Here is an 11255-nt window from a genome sequence, read left to right on the forward strand (position 1 = left end):
CGGCATTTCAGCAGTGACGCTTATTGCCGCTGCCGCTTCTTGGCGGCGGCATTTTGGCGGCGGGGTGTCTGGCGCCCGCTACACTCTTCTGTGCACATTGCTATTCCCACAAGAAAGGTTGGGGACCACTGGTCTAGCGTGATTCCTGGCTATATCCTGTGGTCTGGGCTGGGGCCAGTGATATTTTGTGTGCGTGGCCTCTGATAAGGTGGATACCGTTTCTCCTGGGGAGGGACAGGTATATGCCCAGTGTGCGCAGGGTTGCTCTAGAGTCTTTCATAGAGTGAAGGACTTCGTCTGTTTTTTTTGGAAAAAAGCTTATCTTTATCCAAAGGTAGGTCCTCCACTTTGGTCTGCAGGTCTTTGGGGATACTGGATGCAGACAGCCAGGAAGATCTGTGCATAACCACTGCAGCTGCGGTAGTGCGGGATGCTTGTAGGGCTTGTAGGGCAGTCCTGGACACCAATTGGCCCTTGACAAGGACGGACTTAAAGTCTGCTCTCTGTTCTCCGGGATATGGGAGATAAAATCAAAGAGCTTATTGAAATTGTCGAAGTTGTAGCTTGCAAGTAGGGCAGAATAGTTTGCGATTCTGAATTGCAAAGTGGAGGACGTGTAAATCTTGCAGCTCAAGAGGTCAAGGCGTTTGAGGTTCTTGTCCTGCGGGGTGGGCTGGTATTGTGTCTGTTTCGTCATGTGTGTCGCTGCATCCACTACAAGAGAATTTGATTGTGGATGAGAAAATAAGAAATCTAGGTCCTTAGCAGGATCATATTTACTTTCAACCTTTTTGCAAGTTGGTGGGATAGGGGCTGGGGTCTGCCAGAGGGTGTCAGCTGGTTCTACGAGTGCTTCATTTATGGGGAGCATGATCTTTGAGAGTGCAGAGGGTTGGAAGATTTTGAGGAGTCTGTGTTGTGACTCCTGGACCTCCTCTATAGGGATGTCCTATACATCAAAAAGGCCATCCTTTTGATAAGTTCCTGGAATTGCTTAAAGTCGTCCACATTTTGTGGAGACGGAGACATGAGGGCTCCATCTGGGGCTGATGGAGAGTTAGGAGGTGGTGAATCGGGCTATGGTTCATAGCCCACCTCTTTGGGGGCGGGTTCAGGCACTCTAGATGTAGATGGAGCTGGAGATAGAGGCACAGAACAAGCTGGTGGTCTGGTGGAAGAACCACAAGGATGAGTGGCAGCAGGAGCTGGCCCAGGGTACCACTGAGGCCAAGACATAGGATAAGAGAAGTGAGGTCCCACTCATGGGGGGATGAAGTAGGGAAACTGATGCTGGTGCTTGTGAGCCGTGTCCTGAGGTATAAATGGTTCCGGTGGAGGAGGAGAGGCAGGTGGGGAGAACTCTACCTGCTGCTGCAGATCGGACTTGCTGTCAGTGAAGGTGGCCAGGTCAGGTGGGGAGAGCCGCTGGTCAAACAGTGAGCGCTGTGTGTCAAGGAGTGGAGAGGCAGGCTCAGGGGCCACTGAGATGTTGTCCTGATTTCAGAATTGCTTCCGCTCCCTGGGCTGTGATCCAGCTGAGTGGGATATGTGATCAGAAGCACGTACTGACTTCTGCTTTGCTTTCACGGGTGCCGCGGACCATTTGTAGGCGCCCTGCGGGAGATCCGCTTCTGCTGCTGGAGTGATAGGCAGGCTTGGTGCTGACGTTCTTGTCAGCACCAGGGTAGAACGCGCTGTCAGAACTGGGTCTATTTTCGGTGCCAAGGGGACCTTCCTGCTACGGGAAGCCATGGCTGAGGTGCTGGGACGGTTGGAGGCGCCTGCCTTCGGCGCTGTCAGAACTGAGGGTAAGGATCTCGCAGGAGACCCTTTACCCTTTTGAAAGTCTCTGCACAGAGGCAGTTGGGCTTCCTGCCCTTTGCCTGAGAGAGTAAAGCTGTACTCCCAATTGGTTCTGACCTGGCTAGGGAGCGTAACTGAGAGGGTTTGCGATTGCCTGTCTCCATAGGTGGCTATTGGGATTTCTCTGTCAGGAGCATTTTCAGCTGCAGGTCTCTGTCATGACAAGCCGTGGTTTTCAGGCTAGTACAATTGACACACTTGGCAGGGACGTGTGTCTTGCTGAGGCACTTCACACAGTGTGAGTGTCCGTCAGACTGTGGCATAGGCTTCTGATAGGAGTCACATTTCTTAAATTCTGAGGAGCCTGGCATTATTGCACTAGGAATGCCTGGGTAGAGTGGCTTGAGGAAAAGACAAACTTGAGGAAAAGAAAACCATTTAAAAAAAAAACTAGTTAACTATTCTAAAGGAAGGGAAATATTTGGGATGTTTCCAACTATTTCTATGTCTTTTTACTTATTTCCTTCAGTGACCAGGGAAGAGGATCAGCACTGCCCCGAGTCCTGTCTTCAGCCAAGAATGGTTGAGAAGGAACCGAGAGGGGTGCGGGATGCACACACTCAGGCAGATTCTAACGATGCCGCGAGACAGCAGCTGAGTGCGTGCGTCTCGACCAGGCACTGCTACCGAAGATCTCTGATCAATGGCACTGGGATGCACCGTCACCTGGAGTGGAGCACTCACTGGGATAGCACTCGAAGAAGAATGTTAGCCTTCTTTCAGTCTTCTGGAACTTTCCCAGGACTCCAAGATTTATTCAAAATCAACGTTAATGGTCCAGTCCAGTGAGCTCATCAGCCAGCTTTATTAAAACTCTTGGAAGCAAGTTATCTGGACCTGCTGATTTTAAAATGTCAAATTTTAGTAGTTTCTGTTTAATGTCCTCCAGAGATACTACTGGAATGGAAAGGGTGTTGTCATCACCACATGATGAGATTATATGATGATTTTCCCCAAATACAGAACAGAAATAGTTAATGAACATTTCTGCCTTTTCTCCAGTGTTTAATGATAATTCTACCATTTCTATCTAGTAATGGACCTTCCCATTCTAAGGATTATTTTTGTTTCTAATCTATTTTAAAAACTCCTTATTATCCTTAACTCTATAGGCTATACTTCTACTTATGTCCTTTGGCTTCCCTTATCAATTTTCTACAATTCCTAAGTTCTTACATATTCATTACTATCAACTTATCATTTCTGCCATTTGTTATATATTATTATAATTTTATTTTATAGCTGCATTCACTTTCCCTCTAAACCAGGTTGGTTTTTTAACCAGCACATCATCTTTGTCAATTGTTGGATTGAGGCTTTTTAGGCACCTAATAAGGTGTTCTTAAATGAGTCCCAATTATCATTAAAATTTTCATGATTAAATTCTTCCTCCCATCTTATTTGGCTTATAATTGTTTTTAGCTTTGTGAAATTGACCCTACTAAAGATCAGCTTGCACGTTATAAATGTGATCAAGTCATGATCACATATACCTAAACTACCATTAGTTTTGAGTTCTGAGATCAGTTCCTCTTTGACTGTTAGAACAACAAGGTCGACTAAATAATTCTCCCATATTGGCTGTGACACTTTTTGAGTTAGGGAATTGTCATTTATAATTTTTAGAAATTACAAGGATCATAGACATCGGCTTCCTCCGGGCCCGGGGGTACTCAAGTCCCCACCCCTGACCTGCCTTTTCCCATCCCCAACCCACCTCTTCCTGCCCATTCCACCCCTGAGCATGCCCCGTCCCCGCTCTTCCCCCTCCCTCCCTCCCTCCCAGAGCCTCCTGCATGCCTCAAAACAGCTGATTGTGGCAGGCAGGAGGCATTGGGAGGGAGCGGGAGGGCCACCAATGGGCAGGAGGCACTGGGAGGTGTGAGGAGCTGGCTGCCAGTGGGTGCTAAGCACCTGATAATTATTTTCTGTGGAGTTGTTGCCTATGACAAGGGTGTTTTATTACTGGCAGCATGAGACCTTCATCATGTCACTCAAATTGAAGTCTCCCACGATCACACAGGTTTTTTCCTACATATTGCAGATAGATGTGTAAGGAGGCAGTCATCCTGTTCCCTCCTGGGATTTAGTGGTCTGTAGCAGACACCAACAGATACTCCATTTTGTGTTTTATTTGTTAGGACATTGATCCAGAAGTATTCAAGATCATTTTCTTTTGTTATCAATGGCTTGGAAACAAGTTACTTTTAACCTTAATAACATTAATATTGTCACCTATCGCTGCACACTGGAACCCATATGGGGTATCATCAGACCTTAGTCTGGCTTCAGCTTTTACAGAGGCCCGGTCAGTGTGTTGCGGCTGGAACCCCCGCTGACCCAGTGTCAGACCACTCCATTGCTGTTAGGGCACTGGGTCGGGGTCTGGTGGAGTAGGGTGGGCCCAGACCTCACCTGCCACCCCACCCCTGAGGTGGCAGCCTCCCCTCGCCAGGCCCAGTGGCATATGCTCATTGGTTATCTGCTGGAGCTAGGACGCTCAACCCCTGGGGTTTGCTCTGTCTCCACCGCTGTGACTAGGGACCAGAGCTCATTGACTACTGGGTATGCTCTGGCTCTGCAACAAGAGGCCAGGGCTGATTGACTATTGGGATGCAGCAAGAGATAGGGCCAGTTTATTACAGCATTTGCCCGGTCCCTACTTAAAGGGCCCTAGGGCTATAGCCTGTTGACTGTTCAGCCCCCGCCTCGGGGCAAAGTGTACTGACTCCGGGGAGAACCTGCCCTCACATAACAGGCCAAAGCTAGCTGCCTATCTGGGAATTCAACCCCGTTAGGCCCATTGGGATACTAACACTAAACTGCTAATTCCCCCAAAACTAGGCTGAGATCCTGACGACATAGTGAGGCAGTGTGGTCTCCCTCCGACCCAGACGGGGAGGGACAACCACCACCTGGACTACAAGGCCAAATAACCAAAGTGTGATCAAGCAATTGACTATACAATTTATAGGCAATTCTGCATCCATGCATTCTGCATGGGAGGAGTGGTAGATACGCTGGAGGGGAGGGATAGGATACAGAAGGACCTAGACAAATTGGAGGATTGGGCCAAAAGAAATCTGATGAGGTTCAATAAGGATAAGTGCAGGGTCCTGCACTTAGGACGGAAGAACCCAATGCACAGCTACAGACTAGGGACCGAATGGCTAGGCAGCAGTTCTGCGGAAAAGGACCTAGGGGTGACAGTGGACGAGAAGCTGGATATGAGCCAGCAGTGTGCCCTTGTTGCCAAGAAGGCCAATGGCATTTTGGGATGTATAAGTAGGGGCATAGCGAGCAGATCGAGGGACGTGATCGTTCCCCTCTATTCGACATTGGTGAGGCCTCATCTGGAGTACTGTGTCCAGTTTTGGGCCCCACACTTCAAGAAGGATGTGGATAAATTGGAGAGAGTCCAGCGAAGGGCAACAAAAATGATTAGGGGTCTGGAACACATGAGTTATGAGGAGAGGCTGAGGGAGCTGGGATTGTTTAGCCTGCAGAAGAGAAGAATGAGGGGGGATTTGATAGCTGTTTTCAACTACCTGAAAGGGGGTTCCAAAGAGGATGGCTCTAGACTGTTCTCAATGGTATCAGATGACAGAACGAGGAGTAATGGTCTCAAGCTGCAGTGGGGGAGGTTTAGATTGGATATTAGGAAAAACTTTTTCACTATGAGGGTGGTGAAACACTGGAATGCGTTACCTAGGGAGGTGGTAGAATCTCCTTCCTTAGAGGTTTTTAAGGTCAGGCTTGACAAAGCCCTGGCTGGGATGATTTAACTGGGAATTGGTCCTGCTTTGAGCAGGGGGTTGGACTAGATGACCTTCTGGGGTCCCTTCCAACCCTTATATTCTATGATTCTATGATTCTATGATCCAGGCTACTCTGCTCCTCACTCCCTTCCCATCTGTTAGAGCAGCAGTGGTATCTGGACCGTCTACATCTTTGTTCTCCTCTCCTGTGCTGGCTGAAAGGTGGGGGTTTGATGAAACTGGGACTAAAACTCTCAAATTCAAATCTGCCAGTGAGTGGCAGCAGCTATCAAATTGTGTGACAAATGATAAATGTGAAAATTTTTGTTCTGTGTTGCATCATAATTTAGAGTCCAGTGTTTTTTAATTATAAAAAGCTGTTTTGAAGGATATTGTGACGGTGTAGACTAGCTCCGGAGGCTCCCTGCTGGAGGCCTTGCGGCCCTGCCTCACCTCACCCCAGAAAAGAGCAGAGAAGCATTCCTTCAGGCAGCCTAGAGTGGCTGCAGGGGAGCAGCCAATCAGGGGCCAGAAGGGCCATATAAAAGGAAGCAGAAGAGGAAGAACAGTCAATTGCTGCCTGGAACTTGAAGAGGGAGGACTGGGTTCCTGGCCGGCCAGAAGAAAGAACAGCAGGACTGTGGACTGCTCACTGCAGGTAGGACTGAGCCCAGAGAAGGCTGCCAAATACCAGGTGCCTGGCCGGCTGGAAGAGCAGCAATGCAGGCAAGCTGAACTCAGGGGACTGAGTCAAAAACCTAGCCAGACTGGTTGAGGGTACTGTGATGGGTCATGCTGGTCTGGCTGAAGATTAAGCCCAGGGGGGCTGCCAAAAGGACACCAACTGGGGGTATCAATATGGGCCCCTGATGGGCTGTTAAAGACAGCAATGTCTCTAGGAAGGAAGCCTTAGTGCTACAGCCACATACCAGTGCTGTGAGAAAGAACTAGAGACTGTATACCCTGGAAGGAGGGACAGTGTCTGACTTGGCTGGAAGGCTGAGTCACTGAAGACCTGCCGAAAGAACAATCGGCTGTGGGGGGCACTCATGAAATTGACCAAACTGTGAATTTGGTAGGGCCCTTGGTGTGACTGTACTGTAATACATAACCCGTGGTTGGCCTGGGTCAGCTGACTCCAGTTTGCAGGGCTCAGGCTGTGGGACTATAAAATTGCAGTGTAGACATTTTTCAGAGTAGCAGCTGTGTTAGTCTGTATTCGCAAAAAGAAAAGGAGGACTTGTGGCACCTTGAGTTATGAGGAGAGGCTGAGGGAGCTGGGATTGTTTAGCCTGCAGAAGAGAAGAATGAGGGGGGATTTGATAGCTGCTTTCAACTACCTGAAAGGGGGTTCCAAAGAGGATGGCTCTAGACTGTTCTCAATGGTATCAGATGACAGAACGAGGAGTAATGGTCTCAAGCTGCAGTGGGGGAGGTTTAGATTGAATATTAGGAAAAACTTTTTCACTAAGAGGGTGGTGAAACACTGGAATGCGTTACCTAGGGAGGTGGTAGAATCTCCTTCCTTAGAGGTTTTTAAGGTCAGGCTTGACAAAGCCCTGGCTGGGATGATTTAACTGGGAATTGGTCCTGCTTCGAGCAGGGGGTTGGACTAGATGACCTTCTGGGGTCCCTTCCAACCCTTATATTCTATGATTCTTAGAGACTAACCAATTTATTTGAGCATAAGCTTTCGTGAGCTACAGCTCACTTCATCGGATGCATAAAGTGGAAAATGCAGTGAGGATATTTTATACCCCCAGACCATGAAAAAATGGGTGTTTATCACTTCAAAAGGTTTTCTCTCCCCCCACCCCGATCTCCTGCTGGTAATAGCTTATCTAAAGTGATCACTCTCCTTACAATTTGTATGATAATCTAGGTGGGCCATTTCCAGTACAAATCCAGGGTTTAACAAGAACGTCTGGGTGGGGGGGTGGTGGGGTTAGGAAAAAACAAGGGGAAATAGGTTACCTTGCATAATGACTTAGCCACTTCCAGTCTCTATTCAAGCCTAAGTTAATTGTATCCAATTTGCAAATGAATTCCAATTCAGCAGTCTCTCGCTGGAGTCTGGTTTTGAAGCTTTTCTGTTGTAATATCGCAACTTTCATGTCTGTAATCGCGTGACCAGAGAGATTGAAGTGTTCTCCGACTGGTTTATGAATGTTATAATTCTTGACATCTGATTTGTGTCCATTTATTCTTTTACGTAGAGACTGTCCAGTTTGACCAATGTACATGGCAGAGGGGCATTGCTGGCACATGATGGCATATATCACATTGGTAGATGTGCAGGTGAATGAGCCTCTGATAGTGTGGCTGATGTTATTAGGCCCTGTGAAACCAGACTCCAGCGAGAGACTGCTGAATTGGAATTCATTTGCAAATTGGATACAATTAACTTAGGCTTGCATAGAGACTGGGAGTGGCTAAGTTATTATGCAAGGTAACCTATTTCCCTTTGTTTTTTCCTACCCCCCCCCCCCCCACCTCAGACGTTCTTGTTAAAACCTGGATTTGTGCTGGAAATGGCCCACCTTGATTATCATACACATTGTAAGGAGAGTGATCACTTTAGATAAGCTATTACCAGCAGGAGAGCGGGGTGGGGGGAGAGAAAACCTTTTTAAATGATAAACACCCATTTTTTCATGGTCTGTGTGTATAAAACATCCTCACTGCATTTTCCACTGAATGCATCCGATGAAGTGAGCTGTAGCTCACGAAAGCTCATGCTCAAATAAATTGGTTAGTCTCTAAGGTGCCACAAGTATAGACATTTGGGCTCAGGTTGGAACCTACGCTCTGAGACCCCACAAAGGGAGAGGATCCAACAGCCTGGGCTCCTGCTCAAGCCTGAACATCTACACTGCAATTTTATAGCCTCACAGCCTAAGTCAGGTGATCTGGCCAGCTGCAGTTGTATCACAGGTCTTCTGTTGCACCACAGATGTACCCTTTGAATCCCAGCATAGACCACCACATGACCTACAAGAGTAATTGCTAATCTCAGTGCAGACAAGGCACTAGAAGAGGTCTTGACACACACTTTATCAGTGGGCGTTACAGTGGGGTACACAATTATCTGCTGGATAGCAATATTGCAGATAAGGAATCCTGGGTTAAATCCCTGGCTCTAGGACAGAAGGTTGGCAATAGACTAACCAAAGCATGTATGGCACATTTAATCTGAAAGGCAGGTTGGTCAGTGGATAAAATTTAGGTCTGTCATTAGAGACCTGGATTCTATTCCTAGCTTTTCCTCTAGTGGTTTTGTGCAGCCTCTATTTACTTGTATGTAAAATAGGGGAGGGCTAATATTTGACTATCTTCTAGGTTTGGAGTATTAGGCCTTGCTCAATGAGGGTTGTGAAATGCATGGGAAATATAAGCACCAATTAATAGAGGTGAGATTTGAATTCATGGTCTTCTGGCTCAGTGCACTTTCCTGTAGGCTACTGAGTCTATGTCTACTTTTTTGGTGCAGCAGTACTGGTGTCCCATTTCATCAGAAATGCAGAACATCCTGCAAAATCCAGTACACATGAAAACTCTGCCTGGGACAAAACCCTCAGATCAACTTGTTCCATGCCTCTCAAGTGTCCCTCATTTTGTCCCGAAGTTCCTTATTTGGTGTCTCCTCACTTTTTGTTTCTGATGTGAACAATTTTCATCCATAAGAGTCTTGAAGCTGAGATTAGAGTCATTGACACCATGGAAAGAATCTCACTGCATTTTAAGTTTGCATGAATAATTTGTCTTGTGTATTTAGGTCTTTCTCAGATGTTGCATCCCACATTTGGCTGTGGTAGATTGACAGGTATGACTCCATAAATTGGGACGTGTTGGTCTGACTCTCCAACCTCCATGGGAAGTCCTCTCTGCCACACCACTCTTCAGCCAGCTGGTTCTGCTGACTCTCATGTGACATCAGCTTGGCAATCTGCCCCCATGTGTGCTCGCTCTCGCGCGCGTGTGTGCGCTCACACGCGCTCACACACACATGTAATGACCAGGGCTGGCCTTAAGGCAAAGGGCACTGTGGGCCCACTCACATTTTGGTACCCCTGGCCTCCTCTGCTTCCTCCCACTGCTTAAGTTGTAATGAAAGAGGTGCCCCACCACAAACTAAGCACTGTCTGGGCAGCTGGAGAGGGCAGCTGCTGGCTGGATGCCCTGCCCTGAAAGCTTCCCTGCTGCTGGTGACAGTGTTGCCTTCAAAGGGTGGCATGGCATGGTATTGACACCCTTACTTCTGTACTGCTTCTGGCAGCAGCACTGCCTTCAGAGCTAGGTTGCTGGGGCTATGAACTGTCAAGCCCTGGCACAAATTAAGCACTGCCTTCTCCCCACATTGCCCTGAGCTCCCTTCCATCACCTTGCACCCCATGCCCACCCCACGCCTTGCCTCTTGACTACAGCACCCTGGACAGTCGCTCACCCCTAAGGCTGGCCCTGGTAATGACTGTGAGGTATGGATTGAACGATATATTAAACAAATATTCCTTTATTAACACACTGGAAAAAGGGTGTGAGCTGGCAAAATTTGCAGGTGACAAAATTATTTAGGTTAGTCAAGACTGAGTAGCTGCAGCGATTTCATTAACACAGGAGAATGGACAACACAATGGCAGATGAAATTCAGTGTTGATGATAAATAAAGTATTGCATATTGGATTAGAGAATTAGAGAAAGAACAAACCACATATGTTAGCCACTTCACTTAGGCCTTGTCTACACTGCCAAGTTTTTTTGGGGGGAAAGACAACTTTTGTTGACAAAACAGTGGAGGTGTACATACAATGCCACTTTCAGTGACACCACAACTCAGTTTCATGACTAAATAAAACCACCTTGCCAAGAAACAAAGGGCTTTTACGGAAAAGTTTCATTGACAAATTGCCAGTGTAGACACCGTGCTTGATTTTTATCACTTTAATTGGCCTCCAGAAGGCGTCCCACAATGCCCATCCTGACTGCTCTGGTCAGCAGTTAGTTGCAACTCTGCTACCCTGCAGCCAGGTAAGCAACCTCCCCCTTTAAAACGCCAGGAATTTTTGAAATTCTACTTCTTGTTTGCTCGGTGTGGAGAGCTTACATCACATCTTCCCAGCCGACCAGGGTGGCTCCATGCAGCAGATGCTCTCCCGCTTGGACCACTGCGAGCTACTAGATCTGCTCAGAAGTTGGGGAGAGGATGCTGTACAGTCCCAACTGCACTTCAGCCATAAGAATTTTGATACCTATGGGCAGATTTCTTGAAGCTTGTGTAAGAAGGGCTATGATCAGGATACGGTGCAGAGCAGAGCAAAGGTCAAGGAGCTGAGGCAGGCATACCAGAAGGCAAGGGAGGCAAACCGTTGTTCCAGTGCTGAGCCCCAGACTTGCCATTTTTATAAGGAGTTGGACGCTATCCTCTGTGGCCACCCCACCTCCACCGCTAAGATCCCCATGGATACTTCGGCAGGTCTGGGGCTGGTAGAAAGTGGACCTAACAGTGCCGATGAAGAGGTAGAGGCAGAGAACAATGTGGAGCCCACCTTGGGGTTGCCCGCTGGTGTGTCCAGTCAGGAACTGTTCTCCACTCCAGAGGTGTCTAGCCAGTCTTGGCAGTCGCAATCCAGCAAGCAA

This window comes from Caretta caretta, chromosome 16 (genome assembly GCF_965140235.1).
Source record: "Caretta caretta isolate rCarCar2 chromosome 16, rCarCar1.hap1, whole genome shotgun sequence".
In the NCBI taxonomy this organism is placed as follows: Eukaryota; Metazoa; Chordata; order Testudines; family Cheloniidae; genus Caretta; species Caretta caretta.